Here is a 16,042-nt window from a genome sequence, read left to right as displayed (position 1 = left end):
TAAATGCAGAGAACAGAATTAGAAAAATAAATCAATTTTCATCTCTAGAAGGTAATCGTAAATGCTACATTTAACCCCTGAGGCACTGAGAAATTCTCTATAGAGTTAGAACACTAGCTTCAAATTTATGCTTGTTGAAATGGATATCTAGCACAAGCTTTCTTCATTCCCCTTTAGAACTGTCAGAAAATTCTTCAAGAGTCTGAGGAACTGTGTCCTGGAGGATGAAGAGACACCTATATATATAGATGGGTGCTCATTGGTCCAGGGTCGTATTTTGCTTTGGTCTCCATGGCGATGACAGGTGCTAAGGAAATGCAAGCTGATATTATGACACAACGCTGAGCTATAAGATTTCACATTAAGCATTTGGCATCAAGAGAGTATGATGTGATCTGAAGTGTGGATAAGTTTGTTAGAAAAGTGCTGTGTGCTTATTTTGACTGTGGCCGGAGGTGAATTGCGCCTTAGGAGGAGAAAAATTTCAGTAGTTCTTGCCTAGTAGGTCCTAACTGAATATTTATCTGAGGGTTTCTGTGGAAAGAAGTAGTTGGGTTACGATGTCAGATTTGTTGATGACGTAGGAGGGGACAATGATCTCTCACAAAAATAAATCCGAGGAGGAAAAGGACAGAGCAAAGACGGTATGTCAGAGGTCGGGGAAAGGCCAGAGGTGGGGAAGGATTGTTCTGGGTTCAAGCTCTAGATCTAGCTACACAATCTTTATAAAGTCAATGAAGACTCCAGCTTCTCTGCATAATGCCCATATTTTAAACTTCTTGTTACGACAAAAAGGGCCACCTCAGGTACACTGTATAGCCCAGTGCTGACCCAGTGAGAAATAATTTGTATTTAAGAATTGCCTCAATCTTTCCACCTAATGGTGTACTTTAGCTACTCAAAATACTCATCTTTGACTTCTGTCTGAAACTCCCATGATCCTGTTTCTCCTTGGATTCTCCAGAATTCTTATTGTTCTCGCATTACTCAGATGCACTGGAGATTCTGCCTCCATTCAAATGAGATAATGCACAAAACACACCAAAGGTGATCCAGAGTCTGAGGTAAGTTCTCTGTCGATGGTAGATTGGCTCTTGTCATCCATTCTGGTGTCATTTGGAGATGTAGCTACCCATCCCTCCCTGCTGCTTTCTTGCAGGCGACAGTCCACGCAGCTCCTCCAATGCTTGCTCCTACAAGCTCTTTAGACTACTCCTCTTGCCCCTGTTCAGACCCCATTAAAGGATCACTCCAGTTGCCTCTTTCCCATGGCCTGTCTCTTTCTGGCCACTGGGCAGTGTTCTGTTTCCCTCCAGCCATTCCACTTCAAAATAAAGACCTAGATTTCTTTACATGAATGTCTTTTGGAATTCCTTTGTCTTGAACTTCCTTAAGCAGAATTAGCACCCTGTTCCCAGATTCCAAGTCTGACTACCATGTTTGATTCTGGAAACTCCAGCTTTGAAAGCACTGCCATGAGTCAAATTGAGCCTAACATCAGGAAACTTATGGTATAGCTGCAGACACTCATTTTAATAATTTCAATCATAGCTGGCACAAGAAGAGGGGAAAAACACCTCATATAGAATTATAATTAGAATTAGTATCCCAAAGCAGACATCAGTAAGTACCTGCACGTTAAAAACTATTAGAGATCTCGATTCTGTTCTTCAGTGAGAACAAATCCAGAGAAGCTTAAAGCTCTTATTCATACACATGACTGTGAAAATGCAACATGGCATTTTAAGCGAACAGTAAGTGCACACATCTTTCCGACAATGTCATTACATGCATCTTGACAAGACTCTGAAATGTGAGGTCTGCACAATGTGGGATGTTCAAGGCAGGAAGATATGGCGGAGAAGGGGAGGAGGGTACAGAACTTTAGCAGCTGGGGAAGGGTTATGTTGGGCAGGAAAGATGTGAGGGCAAGGGGTGAGGGAGAGGAGGTAAGGGGGAGGAAGGAAGGAGGGAGAAGAGGAGGAAAGAAGAAAAGATGGAGAGGGGGAGAGGGGAACTCAGGGAGATAAAGAGAAGGGGCAAAGGAGTATGGGAGGGAAGGAGAGAGGGAGAGAAAGAGAGAGAAAGGGGAGAGAGAGAGAGAGAGAGAGAGAGAGAGAGAGAGAGAGAGAGAGAGAGAGAGAGGAGACTAAGACTATCCCAAGAGAGAAGGAGAAACAGGGCAGTAGCTGAAGCCTTTGAATATTTCATTAACAATAGGAGTATTTTGTGCATGTGTGTTCTTGGCTCCTGGACGTCAAACATCAAATTTAAAGCTGATTTTTAGATTTAGTTTAATGAGAGGAGAAGTGAAGAATAAAGGCAAGGTTACAAGAAGCTGTAGGAGTTAGTGAGTTTAAATTGAGCCTCATGATTATGGATGTGTGCTGTTATTTCTAGTCTTCTCAGAAAACATATGCAATGAAAATTCCCATACAGCGCTTTTGCAGACGGTGCCTTTTCCCCCTGTGTGTGTCTCCCCCTCCTCCTTCCTTTTTTAATTGTGTTTACACAAAGTAGGCTCTAATTTCTGCCTAAGGTAACACAATTCTCTGCTTCAGCTATATTTTGCAAAATGTAAACTAGTGAGGGAGAAGAAGGCTCAGGTGCTAACCTTGAAAATCCTGACAGTACAGTCAACCTCCTAACTCAATGGGGAAAAGGGACAGGGAAAGGACCCCAGGGGCACCTTCAGTGATGCAATGCCCGAATTCCTCTGTCCAGAAGAGTGAGAAATGTCCCAGTCACAATGCAAGATGGAGAAGACAATACTGTGTGTGTGTCACATATTTCTCAGTGTCAAATGTTTTGGTCTTAGGGACCAGATTTTTGTAGCCAGGCAAATGAGAGAAAGTGAAGGAAACTGATATCTCATGAAAGCTCTTTCACTGACATGCCATATTCTAGGGTGCACCTTATTTTTCATATACTCATAGGGTCATTACAATCATCTTTTTTTCCCCCCACTGGTCCTGGGGCTTGAACTTAAGGCCTGAGCACTGTCCCTGAGCTTCTTTTGCTCAAGGCTAGCACTCTACCACTTGAGCCACAGCACCACTTCTGGCCTTTTCTGTTTATGTGGTACTGAGGAATTGAACCCAGGGCTTCCTGCATGCTAGACAAGCACTCTACCACAAAGACACATTCCAATCATCTTTAGAACATATTTTGGCTGTCATAGGGCTTGAACTCAGGGCCTAGGCGCTGTCCTTGAGCTTTTTCACTCAAGGCTAGTGCTTTACCACGTTGAGCCACAGCTCCAACTTCTGTTTTTTTGGTAGTTGATTAGAGATAAGAGTCTCACACACTTCCTTTCCTGGGGTGGCTCCGAGCCATGATCCTTAGATCTCAGTCTCCTGAGTAGCAAGGATTACAGACGTGAGCTACCAGTGCCTGGCTTACAATCATGAGATGCTTTAAAGCTGATTGTAGGACTGGAAATGTGGCTTAGTGGTAGAATACTATTAGTAAGTCTTATTTTATATCTCCCTAGACCTTAACATGAATACCTATACCTACATGGTTTAAAAACAGAATTAGGGTCACATTATGTCTGCTGTCTTGCAACATGTTTTGGTTTTCACTAAGCAAGTATATTGGTAATATTGTTTCACATCACTATTCTACTATTACATCATCTGAATGTGACATACTTTGTTCAACTTATCGCTTGTGATTGTTTCTAGTGTTTTCACTAACATACTTGTGAGATGAATGACTTTGCATAAATATCTGCATGTATCTGGGTGCAAGGGTACATTCCTATAATTCCAGCTACTCAGGAGGCAGAGATTAGGAGAATCAAAGTTTGAGATCAGCCCAGGACCAAAAAAAAAAGCCAGTGAAAACCCCTACTCAATAAACAAGCTGAATGTGGCAATGTACAATGTATACTAGTGAGGGAGAAGAAGGTTCAGGTGCTAACCTTGAAATTCCTGGCAGTACAGTCAACCTCCTGTAATCACAGCTATTTAGAAGGCCTGGGTTGGTTGCTTACATTGTAGGCCATCTTAGGAAAGAACCTAGGATCCTACCCAGACAGATAACAAAGTAGAAAAGGATAGAGACGTGGCTAAAGTAGTAGAACACTTGTCTAACAAATACAACACACTGAGTTTAAGCCACAGTTCTACCACCAAAACCCCAACAAACAAACAAATATCTCAAACAGTTTTTCTTTATTTTTTTGATCGTGGGTCTTGAATTCAGAACCTGGTCTCTGTCTCTAAGCTCTTTTGCTCAAGGCTAGCACTCTACCACTTTGAGCCACCATGCCACTTCCTGTTTTCTGGTAGTTAATTGGAGATAAATGTCTCACAGATTTTCCTGCCAGGGCTGGCTTTGAACCTTGGTCCTCAGATCTCAGCCTCCTGAGTAGTTCAGATTACAGGAGTGAGCCACCAGTGCCTGACTTCAGAGAAATTTTCTAAAGTCAATAGGTGAGAATTCGTCAATACATTCTAGTCCTACGAAGTCCATACCAACTCACAGTCCTATCAACAAGGTATAGGAACCTAGAGATATGAGGTTCACCTAACCTTTTCTTCTTAGTACAACTATCTCTCTTCTTTCTGAAGTGCACTAGACCAGGGCTCTTGTTGTGGATGGTGGTGATCCTGAAATATTTATTTCCTCCTCTGCCCCTCCCACTGTCCTATCCCTTGGTTGGGGCTTGGCTATATGATTGGGGCTTGCCCAGTTGCATGGAGTTCCTTCTTATTTAGGCACTGCCATGGTTAGAGCCTTCCTTTGGGGACAAGACATGTCAAGACTCAAATGTGATCAGCAGTTCAGAGTTGCCAATTCCAGCCAATATCAGCTATACTTACATGAAATCAACACCTTAATGTGATGTGCCACTGGGATTAAGTGGCTGTTACTTATGCAAACAGCACTGACTGGTCCCCTGGTCACTGGCAGGGTTGGTGAGCAAGGAAAACCAGCCAGTTAGGGGACAGGCCAAGCATCATAGGTAGGCTGACGCAGCCCTGGGTCTCTGTACCACTCCCCTGATCTCTCTGGGTAAATAGCCATCCTTAATTGTCAGCAGATGAATGAGCAACTTTATCCTACTTGTGCCCTTTGGGTATTACATGTTTCTTTATTTTTCCTTTCTCTTTGTTCTAGACCTCAGCCCAGTCCAGTGCAAGAGGCTAATAGAGTGCGGAATGACTTTTGGCTTCTAAAATGTCAAACTATAATGAGAAAAAGGGAACAATGATTAACTGAAGCAGTCACGCATACCCATGGGCTGCTTCCTTTTACCCCACACCTTAGAACTGTGCAGGGAGATCGTCAGCAAAGCCAGAACACAGGAGCTACGGAAGCAGCGGAGAAGCGATGACAACTTACTAAAAAAAGAAAAGAAAAGAAAAACAACAGTAACAGTACGTACTATATTGGGCTAAAACCCTCATGGATCAATCCCAAGCGGTTTATTCTAGAGATTGCTCAAGACCTCATGTTAATGATAAATTTATGGACTTTTAAAAACATGATATCCATTTACAGAACATCTGGACAAATGTTTTAGAGATGGTGCTTTCTTACACCCAGCTGCTTAATTTGTTCATTCAACGTGTATTGATTGATTGCACACTAAGAACTAGCACCTAACAGGTCAATAGATAGGATTCAATTACCCATAACATATTCCCTGTGTGCAACTGGCTTACAATCTAGTAAGGAGAGAGATGACAGGGAGCAGCATCCCTTTACATGTGCTGTGCAGAGCTTTGGGCAAGATGCTTGCTATAGTTTGGACCTTAAATACCCACCAAAGGCCCAACAGCCCCCAGCCCATCACATAACGGGCAGGTGGTAGAACTTTCAGAAGGCAGAATGCATTTAAAAGGCGGGTTATGTCATGGGTGATGTGCCCTTCAAAGGGATATTGGAACCCCAGACCCTTCCTATTTTACGGAGAGTGCTTGCTCTTGAGAGATTGTAAGAATATCATTTCCATTGAAGTGAGTGATACCTCCTATTCCCACTTCCCACCCCTACATTATTAAGAATGACAAGTTTTGCCCCCTCCCTTGCCATTCTTAGGGCTATAATTATTCCTCTTAGTGAATCTTCACTAGCATTCAGAGATGAGTGAGAGAATGAATCCTTGACTTCTACAGCTTATTTTCCTGGCAACTTTGTGGTTGCCTATGGGTTAGTGTACTGACTTGTGCTGACTCAATAAGATTTTCTTAGTAGACGATCCACGTGCTACTTAGCAGATGTCTGGGTCTTAACACAGGAAGCCTAGCTGGAAGATAGCTTAGCATGCCACTTACAGGCCTATGCTTAAGAACAGTGCTTTACAACCATGTTCACTGCACCATTATTTACCATAGCTAAGATATGGAATCAGCCCAGATGCCCCTCGTGGAATGGATCAAAAAAATGTGGTATATATACACCCAATGGAATTCTATGCTTCCATCAGAAAGAATGACATTGCCCCATTCATAAGGAAATACAAAGATTTGGAAAAAATCATATCAAGTGAAGTAAGCCAGACCCAAAGAAACATAGGCTGCATGGTTTCCCTCATTTGTAATAACTAGAATATGTCTATAAATCTACAAGTTTAATCTAATGGATAGTAAAAAAAAATGACAGTTGGACATGATTAATTAAATGGCACTCTAAACATTTGCACAGTGAGAACAAAGGAGGGTATTTTTAGGAAAGGATCTCAAGGGCTCAATAGCTATGTGCATATGATTATATAAAATAATACTTGTCAAAATGAACTCTAAGAAATGGAAACAAAATGTTTTTTATTGTGCTGTTTGTGGTTTCCTTTCTTCTTTTGGTTCATTCACTTTGTCAGGTTTTTTTTTTTTTTTTTTTTTGGCCAGTCCTGGGCTTTGGACTCAGGGCCTGAGCACTGTCCCTGGCTTGTTTTTGCTCAAGGCTAGCACTCTGCCACTTGAGCCACAGCGCCACTTCTGGCCGTTTTCTGTATATGTGGTGCTGGGGAATTGAACCTAGGACCTCCTGTATACGAGGCAAGCACTCTTGCCACTAGGCCATATCCCCAGCCCAGGTTTTTTTTTTTTTAATTTCTGTACCTTTTATCTTGAATATAAGTTTATCTGACTTGGGAGGGGAAGGGGGATCACAGAAACAGTGGGACAAAGGGTGCACCAATTCAACAGTGATACTAACTAGACATTATATTGGAAATGAGCTTTATAACGTGGGGGAGGAGGTCCAGGAGGGGAAAAAGCAGGAGAAAATGAGGGAGGGGATAACACTGTTCAAAAAGAAATGCATTCATTACCTGACTTACGTAACTGCAATCCCTCTGTACATCACATTTACAATAAAACTTAAATTAAAAAAGAACCGTGCTTTAGACAGTCTTGCACACACACACACACACACACACACACAGGCACACACAAACTCAGGGAGAGTGCTCAGGCCCTCAGTCCAAGCCTCAGGACCACACACACACACACACACACACACACACACACACACACACGAACAAAAAAAAGAACAGTGGTTTATTTACTATGTCTCCTTTCAGCCTGTCTGAAATTCCATCAGTAACTAGGGTGGGTGTAAAAAGTCTACAGCTTCTTTTGGGTTCTATCTCTACATACAGAGAAAAAGGTAAAATGTTGGCAGTTATGGGCAGGAAACAAAGAAGTATCATAAAAATAGAATCACAAGTATTGCCTTGAACTGTTCAAGGTGGAATCTATCATTCCTAAGCAGCATGCACCTGTGAACAGGTGCTGTTAAAATTACAAAAGAAACATGTTCTTGAGAAACTTGCCAGATTTGAAAAGATTAACACCTCTGAGATGAACATCGAAATCATATAAGGAAGAGTATAATTAAATGCTAAGTGTATGGGAAAGACTTTAAAAAGGTGTCTCACAGTTCTCAAGCATGGTCTACCTTGTGCCAAAGGGCCCATAAAAAATGGCAATCAAAACAAACCAACACCCCCTAAAAATGGAAATCTTGCTTGATAGAATCGCTTCCCTGACCTCAAATGCCATCCTTCACTCAGGGCTTACTTTACTATCTTCTCTTTTCCTTTTTTTTTCTTTTTCATCTAGCAATTAAAGGATGACAAATGTAAAAAGCTAGAGAGGAAAAGTGGGAAAGCTCCCTCCCTTGTTTTAGAGCTTGACAAGACGTGTGAGCTCTTCCATTTTGAGCTCTGTAGGATGCAAGGCGCTCAGAGCAGGGGTGGCATCTATCTTTAACGAGCTAGATGCGCTAGGCATTCTATTGGGATGAAATCTTCCTTTGTTTCACTTCTCTTTTCTTACTTTTTGTTGTTGTTGTTTAGAATAGAGTTTGTCCAGGTCCCCTGCTTGCTGCTGGCCAGCCTCCTGTGTGGGCTTGGGTGGCTCCCTGCTTTGGCTTCGCAGGGGGCCTGTCATCCGGGAGCCCAGCGCCACCTTTACCCAGGCTCTCCAGAGACCGTGCCCCAGGGGGAGCGCTTGTTCCCCATGGTGGCACGGCACATGGCTTTCACCCTGGAAAGCTCTGACATGCCCATTGCTGTGAGCTACTGGTTGCCTTGGTTGCCCCTGGGATCATGCCAGGAAACTTTGGGGACACAGCAGGAGGGACTCACCTCCTCCATTGTGCCTTACTGGCTGAATGGCCTGCCGGGCTATGGATCTTGAAGATCTCCTGGGTGATTCTAATAGGCAGCTGAAGTTGAGCCATGCAGGGAGGTGGTGTGTTGAGATTGTATTGGTGGGAGTTGAAATGCAGGTGAGGTGAAAATAGAACTTAAAAAAAAAAAAAGAATCATGCACCAGAATGTGCATACCCAAAGCAGTCTTTCTTCCTAGGAATTTATCTTTGGAGTCTGTTTCACAGTCACTGAAACCACTGTGTGTGGGCTAGACTTTGCACTCTGAAGTTAAAGATGAGCTTTCTGATAACCAAGTGATTGGGGTAGAGGATTTGCTGTGGGTTTAAAAAAAAATCTAATAACAGGAGTGATAATAAAATGATGAGACTGATTTGTTCCACTTCATTCTCCACCCATCTTCTAATATTGTCTTGAAAAATGCAGGTCAGATTACATTACACCATTCAATAAGACCCTTCAATGCCTTTCCATTATAATACAATCAAAATTCTCTCTCTCTCTCTGGATGCTAGTTGTTGAACACAGGGCCTTCTGGATATTAGAAAAATATTTTACCATTGAGCTCTACATACAAACCTTTAAAATGTAAATTCTTCCCAAGCTTTCTGCTATTCCTACCCTACACATGAGTACTGTTCCTTCCCTTGATATTGAACTCATCTCTTACCAATCTCCCTTTCAATGTAGATAACTATGTCGGTCCTGGGGCTTGAACTCAGGGTCTGGACTCCATCTCTGAGCTTTGTTTATTTATTTTCTCAAAGCGAGTGCTCTCCCATTTGAGCCACAGCTCCATTTCCAGCTTTTTGGTGATTGATTGGAGATGGGTCTCATACATAGACTTTCCTGTCCAGGCTGGGCTTGGAATCATGATCCTCAGATCTCAGTCTCTTGAGAGCTAGGATTACAGGTGGTGTCTGAGTCTTTCTATTTTTTTCTTTTTTGTCTGTCATGGGGCTTAAACTTTGGGCCTGGGTGCTGTCCCTGAGCTCTTCAGCTCAAGGCTAGCGCTCTACCACTTTGAACTACATGGCCACTTTTGGTTTTCTGGTGGTTGGTTGGAAGAGTCTCACAGACTTTCCTGCCTGGGCTGGCTTTGAACTGTGATCCTCAGATCTCAGCCTCCTGAGGAGCTAGGAGTACAGGTGTGAGCCACCAGTGCCGAGCTGTCCCTTCTATATTTTTAACTACTACATACATTCCCAACTGTGGGCCTTTGAACCTGCTGTGCCTTTGTCTGGAAAGCTCATTGTTTCAACTACCTAGGGGTCTTTGTTATTCAGGTCTGAGTGCCAGCACCCACGCTTCAGAGAAGTTCATTCTTCCTACTCTTTCTATTCTGGACCCCTTCTACCGTGTGTCCCAGCATCCACTGTCACCTGAATTAACTCATTCATTGCCACATTGCCTTGTTGGTCACCTTCTCGCCACCCCAGAAGGATGGTCCCACTACATTAAACAGTGAGCATCTGGACCCCACGAGGCACAGTAACTACCACTGGAGATTACTAAAGAAAGGAGGAAGGAAGGGAAATGGAAGGGAAAAAAAAGGAAAGGAGAGATGGATAATCTAATGAGATTATATAATACATATGTTTGGGATACATAATAAATATAATCATACTGTACAACAATTTAATCAATAGATAACATATAACAAAATAATTATGATCTACTACAACCATGTTATGATTGTAATCCATGAGTATATTATTATAATACATTGAAATAAAATAAATAGATAACCTACAGCATATATAATAAATACAATAACTCCTGGAGATGTGAATAATTTCCTCTCTTTCCTCTCTTTCCTAGCTCGGTCCTTGGCATGTACAGCCCACCTTGCTCCTTTGAAGCCTGTGTGAGACTGAGGACTACACAGCATTTGTACGGTTTTAATTGCTTCTTTTCTAATGAGAATCCCCAACAATTTTAATGGCATTTGGAGCAGGTGCCTTCCTGAGCAGAAGCAGGGGCCCCTGTGAGGAGATAGGCTGTATCCTAGAAATAGTCGGCAAGCTTTGGGCAAATTCAAATGTCAGATGTGGTTACAGGAACTAAATCAACAAATGGATTACTGAAACTTCCAGTAAAGCACATGAGGGTTTGTTGTTGTTGTTGTTGTTTTGGTTTTTTTTTTTTAGGATCTGTCCCTAATGTAGGCAAGCTTTCTGGAGCCAGATTCTGAGGGAAAAGGAAATCTTTTGTGTGGAATTTATGCCGCTGGGATACATGACAAGCACCATCTATCAAGTGCATAAATACCTGCCAGCCTTTGGCCAACTTCTTCATACACTATTCCAAGCTTAGAGTGTGTGTTATAAAACCCGCAGGAAAGGAGTTGGAGAAAGACGAGCCCTTGCCATGCAGGCTGCAGAAGCCAAGGGCATTCAGTCTCTAATCTCTTCCTAGCAGGGGTTCTGAGTCCTACTTATAAGGAAGAACAGACTTGATAGAAGACGCCCATAACCCATAGAAGAATCAGTGCCACAGTTGCATGGTAAATTCAGTACATCCTTCCTCTCCTAAGGACCATCTTGAATGACAAGCATGAGCTTCCAGAAAACAAGCATCCTATTGGAGACAGAGAGTAAGTTCTTACCGGGGATTCGATGTGATAGGTTCTGTACTCAGATTTCCGAAAGAGGACACTGAAGAAACTTTTGGATTCAATAGCCCAGCTCACCTGGTACAACTTTGAGTCTACCTCTCAAACTCTGGTAGTCATGAATATTTAGATGAAGGAAATAGAGACATAGTTCTACCTGAGAATCTTGAGTGCCCTACGCATGCAGATGGTTTTGTAGGTCCTGACGATGATAAATTAAGAAAAAAAAAATCTATTGCTTTGCCTAGAAAATGGGATAACATTGTAGACCAGGTGGGGACAATGAAACGCCAGGCTCCCTGTGTCTGGAGAACCATCTTGTGCCCCGGGATGTTTCTCTACCTGCTCAATTTTCTGGCAGGACCTTTCCTCCTACTGGGAGAGGGGGAAGAGTAGGGATCGTAGCCATATTTATATTCCATGTGCTGCCTTCTGTTCCTGCCATCTAGGTTTTCGCATATGCCTTTAGGGAGGACTGGGAATGCATATGGAAGAACTGCCGGGTGTGATTTTAGGTGTCTTGGGAAGGATGATCTGCCAAGCACAGATTGCTACCCGCCTGTTTACTGTGAGCCCTGATTTTATACCAATGGTTACTATTCCACTGGGGTTGCGTGCAATTTAACTCATCAAATCAACCAAAAGCCTTCTCATGGAAGAAATGGGGAGGATTGAGGGAAGGAAGGATAGAAGGAGCGATGGCTGGTAAATGAGATGCTGCCCTTGGAAAAAAGGGGAACAAGGAGCCCTAAAATGATTGAGATTCTGAGGTAGGAGATTGCTCTAGAAAGCAGAGGATGATCCCGAGCAGAAGTCTGGACAATGTTCTGTCCTTTCTCCTTGGTGATATTACAGATACTGCTTAAAAAAAAATCCTTGAGATTACAAATAAATGTCCAAAGGACAATTAAAAACAGGATAAACATTTATGTTGCTTTGACTTCATTTCCCTGGGGGAGGGAGGTAGTTAACTCCTCCACCCCCCATAAAAACCCTCAAATTATCTTTTTCCTATTAACCCATTCTATCTGAGAGGTTATTTCTCTGCATAATCTAAAGTTCAATGCACACAGGTGTCTAAATTTGTTTTCCCCTTCACCCTTGTTCTTGTTGAGCAGTTTACCCATGCTCATGCTATCCAGTGGAATTCCATTCCCATAAAGTAAGGTCAGCTTTCAACTTTCCCCATGAAACATTTTTTTGTTGTTGACCTTTGTCACTTCTCTGGACCTTGTATCTGGATGATAGAGAATTTCCATTCACTCAACAGCATCTCTTTCTGAAAGACCTTATGCTCTGGATTTCGTCGACATTCAGCTTCTATCAAAAGTCTGGCGAAGGCCAAAGTCCACGAGATTACTTATTAGCTCCTTTTCATTTTCTAGAATTCACTTCTTATCTATCTGATCACAGGCAAGTCACCTAGCCTGTAGCCTCTCTAAGACTCAGATTTCTCTTCTCTGAATGAGGGTACTTTACCACAAAACTGCCCAACCTGGCTATTGAGAAGGTTCCATGAGAACCCACATGCAATGCCTGGCGATTTGGAATAGATTTACACTATTCTCCCTGCTCTTAGCTTTCACCGAGTTCAAAGCTGTATTTGAAAAAAAAAAAAAGTGAAGTTTTACAAAAGAGACTGCCAGAGAGTAGCATTATTCAAATTCCCCTTTCTAAAGAATGACAGGGAAACATTTTTCTGATTTCAAGACTGAAAAAGAAATTGGTCTTTCCTGTGAAATCCCACATTTCCTTTTGTAACAAGTAAGGCACACAGGAATAAGAACTTGCTCCTTCTCTATCCCTGAGTTAAAAGCTAAGACAGATAGGGCTGAGTTTTGTATTCAAAGACTAAGGTTTGCTGATAATCATCTTTTCCTCTTCTGTTATATGCCTTTTATCTTCTCACTTTTTAATGATCCTAATCGACTGATTATTTATCTCAAGTACCTTTTAGAATTTCTAGAGAACACATACCTAAGTAAATGAATAGATGAAAGTAACAAGGCACAGAAACATCTTGCCAAGCTTCTGTTTGAAGCCTGCTAGGATATTTCTGTGCCCATATACACATATTTGTATATATGCATAGATGTGTATATATAGTATATATGTGTATCTGTAGTATGTATATGTGTATATATGTAGTATGTGTATATGTATGTATGAGAGAGAGCGAAAGAGAGCGAGCGAGCGAGAGAGAACATGAGCAAGGGCTTGTGAAGGTCACACAGCATTACTTCCATTCCACTCTTTGTGTTCATTAGAGGTTAGTCATTATTTTGGCCCTAATCAAAGGGGAAGAGACTTATGATGAGAGACTTGGATGAGAGCAATGTCAAACTATGTTTTTAAATATGTTTTGAAAACAAACCATGTCCCTTACTTAGCTTATAGCCACACTCTTCTATTCCTTGAGACCAAAGGAGCCATGTTAGAATGGAGTTTCAGTTGACAATATTTCTACCCAAGCGTTTTTTTCCTTCCTTACCCACAAATAATTAATTTCTACATTCTCTCTCAAGGACAAATCAAAGGACACTTTCCTAGGAAGACACAGACTATTGGGACATATACTCACTTCTCTGAGCAATTCATCTACATTTCGATTTGGTATTCAGTGTTTGTGTGTTGAAATCCTACTTTATCTGTCAGGCTCAATTTACCCCTAGGCTTTTTAGCTTTCATTTTCTTCGTGCTTATTTCTGTATCAAATGTCATAAGGAATAGATATTAAGAAAAGGGTTCAATTGTATCAAATAATGATTCTTTTAGGAATTTATTCTGGGTAAATGATTTGAAAAGTATGAAGAAACTTTATACAAAGTTGAGTCTGTGTAAAATTTTTATACACAATTTTAAATAGTATTTACATCTGATAAAAATATAATCTAAAATGCAAATGTGTGTCCCAAGAAACTTGGAAATACTGATACCTGAGAAATATACCCAGAGATTTTGGTTTAATAATCCAAGATGTGGCCTTGTCTAATAATAACAATAATAACAATTATTATTATTATCTTGCATTTTATTTTTTGTCCGTCATGGGACTTGAACTCAGGGCCCGGGTGCTGTCCCTAAGCTTTTGTGCTCAAGGTTAGTGCTCTACCACTTTGAGCCACAATACCATTTCCAGTTTTCTGGTGGCTAAATAGAGATAAGTGTCTCACTGGACTTTCCTACCTGGGCTGGCTTTGAACCTTGATCCTCAGGTCTCAGTCTCCCGAGTAGCTAGTATTACAGGTCTGAGCTACTAGGATCTGGCTAATTTAAATTATTTTAAAGTACCTTCTCAAATGATTTCTAATGAGTAGCAAGGTTGGAAAACCATTGGTCTAGGTTAGCATTTCTCAGAGTATAGTTCAGTGACTTCAAGAAGGCAAACTTTTGGGCAAACTGAGCAAGTATGGGCCCCAGGGCCCAGGATACTCCCAAGCAGAGAGGATAAAGGAGATTGAAAACTAACCTTAGGCTGTAAGCAGGAACATTGATACCTTCCTCTAAAACACTTGGCTAAGGTCCACCAGGTTGACTCCTTCACTTACTGGGATATCTCTTCAGAAGTGTATCATTCCTCTTTGAAAGTTGTATTGTTTTGTTCCCTCCTTCAAGTTGATTCAATGTCTGTATATGCCCTAGGCCTTGAACAGGACTTCAGTTGTCTACCATATTGGGGAAGGAAGGTGCCTCTTAGACCCAGGAAGAGGACACACAGCAATGGAGTAATGGGCATTTCCAGCAGCACACCGGAGCTGTCACTTTTCCAGACACCTATGCGCATAACAGCCACTTTATTGAGTGCAAAACGGTTGACTAAACCTTGCTTTAGGTACAACTCTGCCTTTGATCTGGGATCAAAACTCAGTTTTTTATGTTCAATCTTTGCTATTCCACCAAATGCTTGAGTGATGCTATGAGCTCCTTCATCTCTACCCTACTTCTCCGTGCATTGCATTCTGGCCTGTGGAGTCCTGGGAGAATCATCTTTTTCCTAGCTTCTATCTTTGGAAACTCCCAGTGGAATACATCCTTCATTGGTACTGCGCGCTTTGTCAGCATTCTTCCTAAGCACCTCTGGAAACAAGCACGGAGAGAGAGTGTGTGCTGGAATCTTCTGCAGGACATCAAGGCCTTTACCCTGTGTTATGTCTTTTCACTTTCTAAAACAATCTCACTTCCTTCCTCATGCTGTTCACTCTCCCTTGCCATCGCATACCTTAAAAGGTATTTAAGACAGAGACTCAATTGAGTTGCACAGGCTGGCCTCAGATTTACTCAAGATCCTCTGGCCTCGGAGTGGCTGGGGTTCCAGGTGTAGATCTCCATACCCAGGTTCCTCTTTGTCATTTTCTGCTGCCAACACAAGCACTTGCAGAAGATTCTATGTGTGGTTCATGGATTAAGTGAATATGTTATCCTACAGGCAGAAGCTTTGGGGGGGGGGTTAATAAATATCCTTGCTCCTTAGCTTCAGGGTAGTGATAATATTTGGTGAGAAGAGCGACTCCATATAAGTCAGCTTTTTGCAATGGGAATTTCAGTGCTCACCAATTCTTTTGTGTTCTTCAACTCCCTGTGGCCTAACTTGAGGTAGTTTATGTGTGACAGCAGGTATCATATAAATAAGCTAAGGTGGTGTAACTGAGAAATACAGTCATAAAACATATAGTGGGAAGGGACTGTGAGAGGCTGCTTTGCTGGTAGCTCTCAGGATTGGTTATACAGTCTGCGTTGAGAGCTGGAACTCCTTGATGAGACCATTCTATTAGTCTTTCCTGTTTGCGATTCAGAAGCTAATT

This window comes from Perognathus longimembris, chromosome 3 (assembly GCF_023159225.1).
Source record: "Perognathus longimembris pacificus isolate PPM17 chromosome 3, ASM2315922v1, whole genome shotgun sequence".
Taxonomy (NCBI): Eukaryota; Metazoa; Chordata; class Mammalia; order Rodentia; family Heteromyidae; genus Perognathus; species Perognathus longimembris.
The sequence above is the reverse complement of the archived record's forward strand: the minus strand, read 5'-3'. Positions refer to the sequence as shown.